Here is a 10,528-nt window from a genome sequence, read left to right as displayed (position 1 = left end):
TTAGGTTCCCGTACAATCAGCTGCTCGCCCTCCTTCCCATTTTAAACATTAAAAAGAGGTTATAAGTCTGCGTCTTTATTCTCTTCTTCTTATGGCTGAGTAATATTCCATTGTATATATGTGCCACATCTTCTTTATCTATTCATCTGATGATGGACACTTAGGTTGCTTCCATGTCCTGTGCAAGAGGGAAGAGATATGGGGATATATGTATAACTGATTCACTTTGTTATAAAGCAGAAACTAACACACCATTGTAGAGCAATTAAAATCCAATAAAGATGTTAAAAAAAAACAACAAAAAAAACCCAAAAAAGAGGTTATAACTGGTCAGGTTAAAACAAGGGAGCCATTCACTACTCTGTTAGTTTCCTGTGGCTGCCTTGACAAATTACCATAAGCTGAGTGGTTTAAAACAACAGAAATCAGTCTCCCACAGTTCTGGAGACCAGAAGCCTGAAATCCAGGTGTTGGCAAGGCTGCGCTCTTCCAGAGGCTCTAAAAGAGAAACTGTTCTTTCCAGCTCTGGTGGTTCTAGACATTTCTTGACTTGTGGCCACGTCACTCCAATCTCTGCCTCTGTGACCATGTGGCCTTCTCTCTGTGTCTCTTCATCTGTCTGTTATGAGGACAGCCATCATTAGATTTGGGGTCCACCAGGGTAATCCAGGATGATCTCATCCCAAGATCCTTAATTTAATCCCATCTGCAAAGACCCTTTTTCCAAATAATGTCATGTTCATAGGATCCAGGTATTCGGTCCTGGGCATATATTTTGCGGGGGGCACCCTTCTGCCCATAGCCTTGGCAGAGGAAGGGTCTGGTCTATACACCCCACGTGATTCCTCACTCACAGCCAGATGTGGAAGAGAACTTTCACGTTCCATTATAAGGACACTTGTAGGGGTATTTAAGGCCCACCCAGATAACCCAAGATAATGTCATTATCTCAAGACCTTGACCTTAATCCCATCTGCAAAGGCCCTTTTTCCAAGTAAAGTCACATTCACAGGTTCCAGGGGTAAGGACCTGGATATCTTTTTAGGGAGCTATTTTTCAGTCTATCCCATCCCTACCCTATCCCATCCTGCTGCCTGAGTAATTCCACAATTGAATGATTGAATGATGCCCATGTGGATAAAGTGGAGATGATGGTCCAGTCATGGAAAAGCTGAGAGATGCTGAAATCGTAGACCGTGAGAAGGTCATTTCCAAATGTTTTAGAACAAATTAAGGCTGTCACCAAGGCCCAGTAGAGGAAGAGGCAATACATGAAAGTGAAGAGGAGTGTAACTAAATAATATTCACCCATTAATGTTTTTTGAGCTCAGACTTGAAGAGGATCCATTCTAAAGGTTCAAGGTGGGCACACAGCTCCAGGCAAGTGTTAGTGACTAGAACCTGCTAACGAGAGTGCCAGCGAGACTAGAGCACCAGAATGAGCCCAGTATCTCCTAGAGGAGAGTTTCTGGGAAGCCACATTTGCAGCAGGAAGAACAAACAGGGGCAGGCCCTCTGCTTTGGGTAGAAGGGGTTTTTGAAATGGAGAACCAGGAGGAAGCAAAACTATTTACCTGCTATTTTTGCTTCTGGCTTCACCATCAAAGCGACTCAGACAGGAAAGCACAGATGGGGTGACAACGTGCTGCTGGGCAAATCAAAGCTGGAGATGAGCATAGTTAAGGGCCCTTTGGAAGGAGCTCTGGCCTCCAAGGCTAGAAGACTTGGCAGACTTCACTGTGGACCAGTGAGAAATACAGGTGGGGAGGCTGGAGAGGCACCAGTGGAATGAGGGCGAAGGAAGCATCAGGAACCCATGAGCAGATCAGGGTCCTCAGATCATGAAATTCTCCAGTTTGACTCATAATGTAGAGAATCCATTAACCATGGCCCAGAGGATAATTTGAGCTGAGGGAGATTTTGGGGGGTTGGAGATATTTAGTTGAAAAAGTATTAATGAAATTTATCCAATACTGATATATAGAGCCAGCTAACCAGACAATCCTCTCTTTGCATGTTTATTCTCTGTCCTTTTCAAGGAGAATCAATAGTGTATATCTCTCGAATCCACTGGATTCAATTCTTGGGCGTTCCCTCCTCCCTTCCCCCTCCCTTAATTCCCTAACCCAGCCTAGACACAGATCCTGTTGCCTACACTCCCCTCACCCCATCACTTTTCCCACTGAGTACAAATGAGGCAGATGAAAACATGGGACCCATGAAAAGAAATCCTGACAGCTCTGGACCAGCCAAGGGCTGGCAGCAGAAATTATAAGAGGAAAGAGACTAATTAAGGAAGAGGTAACGCTGAGTTAGCTTGTGGAGGGGGAATAAAAGCATGTAAAGCTTTACCAAGAAATATTTCTCTGTCTCATCGTGACTGTAAAGGTCATTAGTGGATTGATGGGACCTGAAGAATACAGAACTTTAAACTCAGCAACCAACTAGTAGCCCCTTTGTTGTTCTAAGTGCTGGGGAAGACAAGGATGTGGTCCCACCGCTTTAATAGCTAACAGTGTGAAACCAACGCTGTGAAAAGACAATGTTAAAAGGTGCTAAACTGCTTGCGGAAACAGTCTGGCAGTTCAGCAAAGAGCTAAACATAAAACTGTCCAACGACCTAGCAATTCCAGTCCTGGTTATACACTCAAGGGAACTGAGAACACATGTTTACACAAAAGCCTGCTCTACACAAATGTTCATAGCAGTATTATTCATACTAGCCAAAAAGTGGAAACAACCCAGTTGTCCATTAGCTGATGAATGGATAAACAGAATGTGGTAAATCCATACAATGGAATAGTACACGGCAATAAGAAGAAGTGAAGTATCGCTACATGCTACAGCATGGATGAAACTTGAAAACACGCTAAGTGAAAGAAGCCAGTCACAAAGGGTCACATACGATATCATTCCACTTACATGACTTGTCCGGTATAGGCACATTCTGTGTCCATTGACACAGAAAGTAGATTAGTGGTTGCCTAGGGCTGGGAGGTGACGGGAGGAATGGGGAGTGATTGCTAACGGATAGGAGGCCTCTTTGGGGGGTGATAAAAATGTTCTGCATTGATAGGGATGATGGCCATACAACCTTGTGAACATACTAAAAAATTTCGGACCCTACACTTTAGATGGGTGAATTGTATGGGACCTGAATTATATCTCAGTAAAGCTGCTATTTAGTTTTTGTTAAATGCTGAAGTTGCAGTACACACAGGATGCTAGGGCAGGACTGAGGAGGGCCACTAATGTGATTTAGGGGTTGGCTGGGAACTTCCTGTGTTCTTTGCACCAATACCACTAGCGTCACTTCTCTGTACAGCTTCCTGGAGTCCGCCGGCATTGTGATCAGCCACAAAGTCTTCCTCTGGTTTAAAATAGAAACCATCTGTGTGTCGTTCTCTTGTTTTATTTGGCAAATGCAATCTGTTGTCATTCTTTAAGACCATATTTTCTAGCCATGAGTTCTACATAGAATCTCTGGTAGGCTAGAAAAAGAAAGGGAAAATATTAATTTAAAAAATTTGAAGTATAATTGACCTACAATGCTATGTTAGTTCCAGGTGTACAACATAGTGATTCTATATTTCTCTACAAATATAGATTACAAAGTGATCACCATGATAGAGCTAGTTACCATGACCATGTAAAGTTATTATAATATTCCTGACTATATTTCCCATACTATGCATTTCATCCCCAAGACTCATGTATTTTGTAACTGGGAGTTGGTACCTCTCAATCTCCCCTACCTATTTTATTCACCCCCATGGCTCCTCCCCTCTGGCAACCACCTGTTTGTTCTCTGTATTTATGAGTCTGTTCCTGTTTTGTTATATTTGTTCCTTTGTTTTTTAGATTCCACATCAAAGTGAAATCATATGGTATTGGTCTTTCTTTGTCTGACTCATTTCACTCAACAAAATACCCTCTAGTTCCATCCATGTTGTCAGAAATGATAAGATTTAATTCCTTGTGTGGATGAGTAATATTCCATTGTATATATGCCACATCATCTTTATCCATTCATCTATCAATGGACCCTTAGGTTTTTTCCATATCTTGGCTATTGTAAATAATGCTGTGACGAACATAGGGGTGCATATATCTTTTCAAATTAGTGTTTTTGTTTTCTTTGGGAAAATATCCAGAAGTAGAATTCCTGTATTGTATGGTAGATCTATTTTTAAGTTTTCGAAGAAACTCCATGCTGTTTTCCATAGTGTCTGTACCAACTTACGTTCTCACCAACAGTGCATGAGGGTTCCCTTCTCTCCACATCCTCACCAACAGTGTTTTTTCTTGTCTTTTTGATAATAGTCATTCCGACAGGTGTGAGGTGATATCTCACAGTTTTGATTTGCACTTCCCTGCTGATAAGTGATGTCGAGTATCTTTTCATGTTTCTATTGGCCATCTGTATGTCTTCTTTGGAAACATGTCTATTCAGGTCCTCTGCTTATGTTTTAATTGGGTTATTTGTTTGTTTTTGATGTTTCACTGTATGAATTATTTGCATATTTTGGATATTAACTCCTTATCAGATATAACATTTGTAAATAACTTCTTCCATTCAGTAGGCTACCTTTTTGTTTTGTTGATACTTTCCTTCAGTGTGAAAATGCTTTTTAGTTTGAAGTAACCCCACTTGTTTATTTTTGCTTTTGTTTCCCTTGCCTGTGGAGACAGATCCAGAAAATATTGCTAAGACTGATGTCGAAGGACATTCTGCGATGTTTTCTTCTAGGAGTTTTATGGTTTCAGGCCTTGCATTTAAGTCTTTAATCCATTTTGAATTTTTTTGTGCATGGTGTGAGAAAGTAGTCTGGTTTGATTCTTTTGCATGTAGCTGTTCAATTTTCCCAACACAATTCATTGAAGAGGGTGTCTTTTCCCCATTGTATGTTCTTGCCTCCTTTGTCATAGGTTAATCGCCCATGTAAGTGTGGGTTCATTTCTGGGCTCTCTATTCTGTTCCATTGATCTGTGTGTCTGTTTTTGTGCCAGTACCATACTGGTTTTGTTTCTGTTTGTTTGTTTGTGTGTTTTTTGTGGTATGCGGGCCTCTCACTGCTGCGGCCTCTCCCGTTGCGGAGCACAGGCTCCGGACGCGCAGGCTCAGCGGCCATGGCTCACGGGCCCAGTTGCTCCGCGGCATGTGGGATCTTCCTGGACCGGGGCACGAACCCGCGTCCCCTGCATCGGCAGGCGGACTCGCAACCACTGCGCCACCAGGGAAGCCCTGTTTTTGTTTTTTTTAACCATACCGTTTTGATGACTGTAGTGCCTTTTGAAATCAGGGAGCATGATATCTCCAGCTTTGTTCTTCTTTCTCAAAATTGTTTTGGCTAATTAGGGTTTTTTGTATTTTCATACAAACTTTAGAATTGTTTGTTCTACTTCTGTGAAAAATGCCATTGGTATTTTGATGGGGATTGCATTGAATCTATAGATTGCCTTGGGTAGTGTGGTCATTTTAACAATACTGATTCTCCCAATCCATAAACATGGTATACCTCTCCATCTGTTTGTGTTGTCTTCAATTTCGTCCATCACTGTCTTATAGATTTTTGAGTATAGGTCTTTTACCTCCTTAGTTCAATTTATTCCTAGGTATTTTATTCTTTTTGCTGTGATTGTAAATGGGTTTGTTTTCTTAATTTCTCTTTCTGAAAGTTTGTTGTTAGTGTATAGAAATGCAACAGATTTTTGTGTATTAATTTTGCACCCTTGTACTGTACTGAATTCATTGATAAGCTCTAGTAGTTCTTTGGTGGCAACTTGAGGATTTTCTACGTATGGTATCATGTCGTCTGCAAACAGTCACAGTTTCACTACTTCCTCTCCAATTGGATTCTTTTTATTTTTTTCCTGTCTGATTGCTGTGGTTAGGACTTCCAATAATATATTGAATAAAAGTGGTGAGAGTAGGCATCCTTGTCTTGCTCCTGATCTTAGAGGAAATGCTTTCAGCTTTTCACCATTAAGTATGATTTTACCTGTGGGCTTATCATATATGACCTTTACTATGTTGAGGTATATTCCCTCTATACCCACTATGTTGACAATTTTTATCATGAATGGATGTTGAAGTTTGCCAAAGCTTTTTGTGCAGCTATGGAAATGATCATATGATTATTATTCTTCAACTTGTTAATGTAGTGTATCATATAGATTGATTTGCAGATATTGAACCATCCCTGCATCCCTGGCATAAATCCCACTTGATCATGGTGTGTGATCCTTTTAATGTATTGTTGAATTCAATTTGCTAATATTTTTTGAGGATTTTTGCATCTATGTTCATCAGGGATATTGGCCTGCAATTTTTTTTGCATGTGGTGTCTTTGTCTGGTTTTGGTATCAGGGTGATCCTGGCTTTGGAGAATGAGTTTGGAAGCATTCCTTCCTCTTCAATTTTATGGAATAGTTTGAGAAGGATAGGCATCAACTCTTCTTTAAATATTTGATAGAATTCACCTGTGAAGCCACCTGGTCCTGGACTTCTGTCTGTTGGGAGTTTATTGATTAGTGACTCAGTTTCATTACTGGTAATCAGTCTGTTCATATTTTCTATTTCTTCCTGATTCAGTTTTGGGAGACTATACATTTCTAGGAATTTATGTATTCTTTCTAGGTTGTCCATTTTATTGGTGTAAAATTGTTTGTAGTAATCTCTTATGATGCTTTCTATTTCTGTGGTCTTTGCTGTAACTTCATTTCTGAGTTTATTGTTTTGTGCCCTCTCTTTTTTTCTTGATGAGTCTGACTAATGGTTTATGAATTTTGTTTATTTTCTCAAATAACCAGCTCTTAGTCTCATTGATCTTTTCTATTTATTTTTTAGCCTCTCTTTATTTCTGCTATGATCTTTATGATTTCTTTCCTCCTACTAACTTTGGGGTTTTGTTTGTTCTTTTTCTAGTTCCTTTAGGTGTAAGTTTAGGTTGTTTATTTGAGATTTTTCTTGTTTCTTGAGGTAGGCTTTAGCACTATAAACTTCCCTCTTAGAATGGCTTTTGCAGCGTTCCATAGATTTTGGATCATTGTATTTCCATTTTCATTTGTCTGCAGGTATTTTTGATTTCCTCTTTGATTTCTTCAGTGACCCATTGGTTGTTTAATAGCATATTATTTAGCCTCTATGTGCTTGTAGTGTTTGCATTTTTTCCCTTGTAGTTTATTTCTAGTCTTATAGAACTGTGGTCAGAAAAGATTCTTGATATGATTTCAGTCTTCTTAAATTTACTGAGACTTGTTTTATGGCCTAGCACATGATCTATTCTGGAGAATGTTTCTTGTACACTTGAAGAGAATGTGTATTCTGCTTTTGGATGGAATGTTCTATATATTAAGCTCATTTGGTTTAATGCGTCATTTAAGGCCAGTGTTTACATAGTGATTTTCTGCCCGAATGATCTGTCCATTGATGTAAATGTGGTATTGAAGTCCCCTACTATTATTGTATTACCGTCAATTTCTCCCTTTATGTCTCTTAATATTTGCTTTATGTATTTAGGTGCTCCTATGTTGGGTGCATATATCTTCTTGTTGGATCGATCCCTTGATCATTATGTTATGTCCTTATCTCTTGGTACAGTCTTTATTTTAAAGTCTGTTTTTTCTGACATGAGTACTGCTACCCTGGCTTTCTTTCCATTTCCATTTGCATGGAATACTTTTTTTCATCCCTCACTTTCAGTCTGTGTGTGTCTTTAGATCTGAAGTGAGTTTCTTGCAGGCAGCATATAGATGGATCTTATTTTTGTATCTGTTCAGCCACTCTATGTCTTTTGATTGGAGCAGTAAGTCCATTTACATTTAAAGTAATTATTGATAGCTATGTACTTAGTGCCATTTTGTTAATTGTTTTCTGGTTGTTTTTGTAGTTCTTTTTTGTTCCTTCCTTCTTTTGCTCTCTTCCCTTGTGATTTGATGACTATCTTTAGTGTTGTGTTTGCATTTCATTCTCTTGTTTTCTGTGGGTATCTATTAAAGATTTTTGGTTTGTGGTTACCATAAGGATATATATATAATTATTTTAATTTGATGCTCTGTTAAATTAGAATACATGCCAAACCCTGCATTTTCACTCCCTCCTGCCCCGTTTAATGTATTTGACCTCAAATTGCCTCTTTTTGTTTTATGTATCCCTTAACTATTTATTGTGGATATAAATGGTTTTAATACTTTTTTCTTTTAACTTCCTACTAGCTTTATAAGTGGTTGATCTACTATCTTTACTGTATATTTGCCTTTACCAATGAGATTTTTCTTTTTATAATTTTTATATTTCTAGCTGTGGCCTTTTCTTTTCTGCTTAGAGAAGTCCCTTTAACATTTCTTATAAAGCCAGTTTAGTGGTGCTGAACTCTTTTAGTTTTACTTGTCTATAAAACTCATTATCTTTCCTTCACCTCTGAATAATATCCTTGCCAAGTACAGTATTCTTGGCTGTAGGTTTTTTCCTTTCATCACTTTAAATATACCATGCTACTTCCTTCTGGCCAGCAAAGTTTCTGCTGAAAGTCAGCTGATAGCCTTATCAGAGTTGCTTTATATGTAACTAGTTGCTTTTCCCCTGCTGCTTTTAAGATTCTCTCTTTATTTTGCCATTTTACTTACAGTGTGTCTTGGTGTGGACCTCTTTGAGTTCATCTTGTTTGGGACTCTGTATGCTTCTTAGACCTGGATGTCTGTTTCCTTTCCCAGGTTAGGGAATTTTTCAGCTACTATTTCTTCAAATAAGTTCTCTTCCCCTTTCTTCTTATCTTTTCCTTCTGGGACCTTTAATATGCAAATGTTAATATGCTTGATGTTGTCCCAGAGGTCTCTTAAACTATCCTAATTAAAAAATTCTTTTTCTTCTTTTTTGTTCTGTTCAGCTTGGGTTATTCCCACTACTTTTACTTCCAGTTTGCTGATCCATTCCTCTGTATAATCTAATCTACTGTTGATTTCCGCGTCCCCTGCATCGGCAGGCGGACTCTCAACCACTGCGCCACCAGGGAAGCCCTCTTCTAGTGTATTTTTTATTTCAGTTACTGTGTTCCTCAGCTCTGTTTGGTTCTTCTTTATATTTTCTAACTCTTTGTTAAAATTCTCACTGTGTTCACTCATTCTTCTCCAGATTATTATTATTATTATTTTTAATATTTATTTATTTGGCTGTGCCAGGTCTTAGTTACAGCATGTGGGATCTTTGTTGCCAAATGGGGGATCTTTAGTTGCAGCATGTGGGATCTTTTAGTTGTGGCATGCAGACTCTTAGTTGCGGCATGCAGGATCTAGTTCCCCAACCAGGGATCGAACCCGGGTCCCCTGCACTGGGAATGAAGAGTCTTAACCGCTGGACCACCAGGGAAGTCCTCCAGAGTTTGTTGATCATCTTTATGATCATTACCTTGAAATCTTTATTGGGATTGCTTATTTCCACTTTGCTTATTTATTCTTCTAGGTTGTTTGGTTTTTTTTTAATAAATTTATTTATTTATTTTTAGCTGTGTTGGGTCTTTGTTTCTGTGCGAGGGCTTTCTCTAGTTGCGGAGAGCAGGGGCCACTCTTCATTGCAGTGTGCAGGGCCTCTCATTATAGTGGCCTCTCTTGTTGCAGAGCACAGGCTCCAGACGCACAGGCTCAGTAGTTGTGGCTCACGGGCCTAGTTGCTCCGTGGCATGTGGGATCTTCCCAGACTAGGGCTCGAACCCATGTCCCCTGCATTGGCAGGCAGATTTTCAACCACTGCACCACCAGGGAAGCCCCCTTTTTTTTTAATTTTTAAAAATTTTATTTCTTTTTAATTTTTAATATTTTTTATTGGAGTATAGTTGCTTTACAATGTTGTGTTAGTTTCTGCTGTATAGCAAAGTGAATCAGCTATACATATATCCCTTCTTTTTTGGATTTCCTTCCCATTTAAGTCACCACGGAGCACCAAGTAGAGTTCCCTGTGCTATACAGTTGGTTCTTATTAGTTATCTATTTTATACATAGTAGTGTATATATGTTAATCTCAATCTCCCAATCCATCCCACCCTCCATTTCCCCCCTTCTCCCGCTTGGTATCCATACATTTGTTCTCTATGTCTGTGTCTCTATTTCTGCTTTGCAAATAAGTTCATCTATACCATTTTTCTAGATCCCACATATATGCGTTAATATATATTTGTTTTTCTCTTTCTGACTTAACTTCACTCTGTATGACAGTCTCTAGGTCCATCCACCTCACTACAAATAACTCAATTTCATTTCTTTTTATGGCTGAGTAATATTCCATTGTATATATGTACCACATCTTCTTTATCCATTCCTTTGTTGATGTACATTTAAGTTGCTTCCATGTCCTGGCTATTGTTGAATATTGTAACTAGTGCTGCAATGAACATCGGGTGCATGTATCTTTTTGAATTATGGTTTTCTCAGGGTATATGCCCAGGAGTGGGATTGCTGGGTCGTATGGTAGTTCTATTTTTAGTTTCTTAAGGAACCTCCATACTGTTCTCCAAAGTGGCTGTATCAATTTACA

The sequence above is a fragment of the Neophocaena asiaeorientalis genome, unplaced genomic scaffold (genome assembly GCF_003031525.2).
Source record: "Neophocaena asiaeorientalis asiaeorientalis breed wild unplaced genomic scaffold, Neophocaena_asiaeorientalis_V1.1 scaffold45, whole genome shotgun sequence".
NCBI lineage: Eukaryota > Metazoa > Chordata > Mammalia > Artiodactyla > Phocoenidae > Neophocaena > Neophocaena asiaeorientalis.
Note: the sequence above shows the minus strand (reverse complement) of the source record.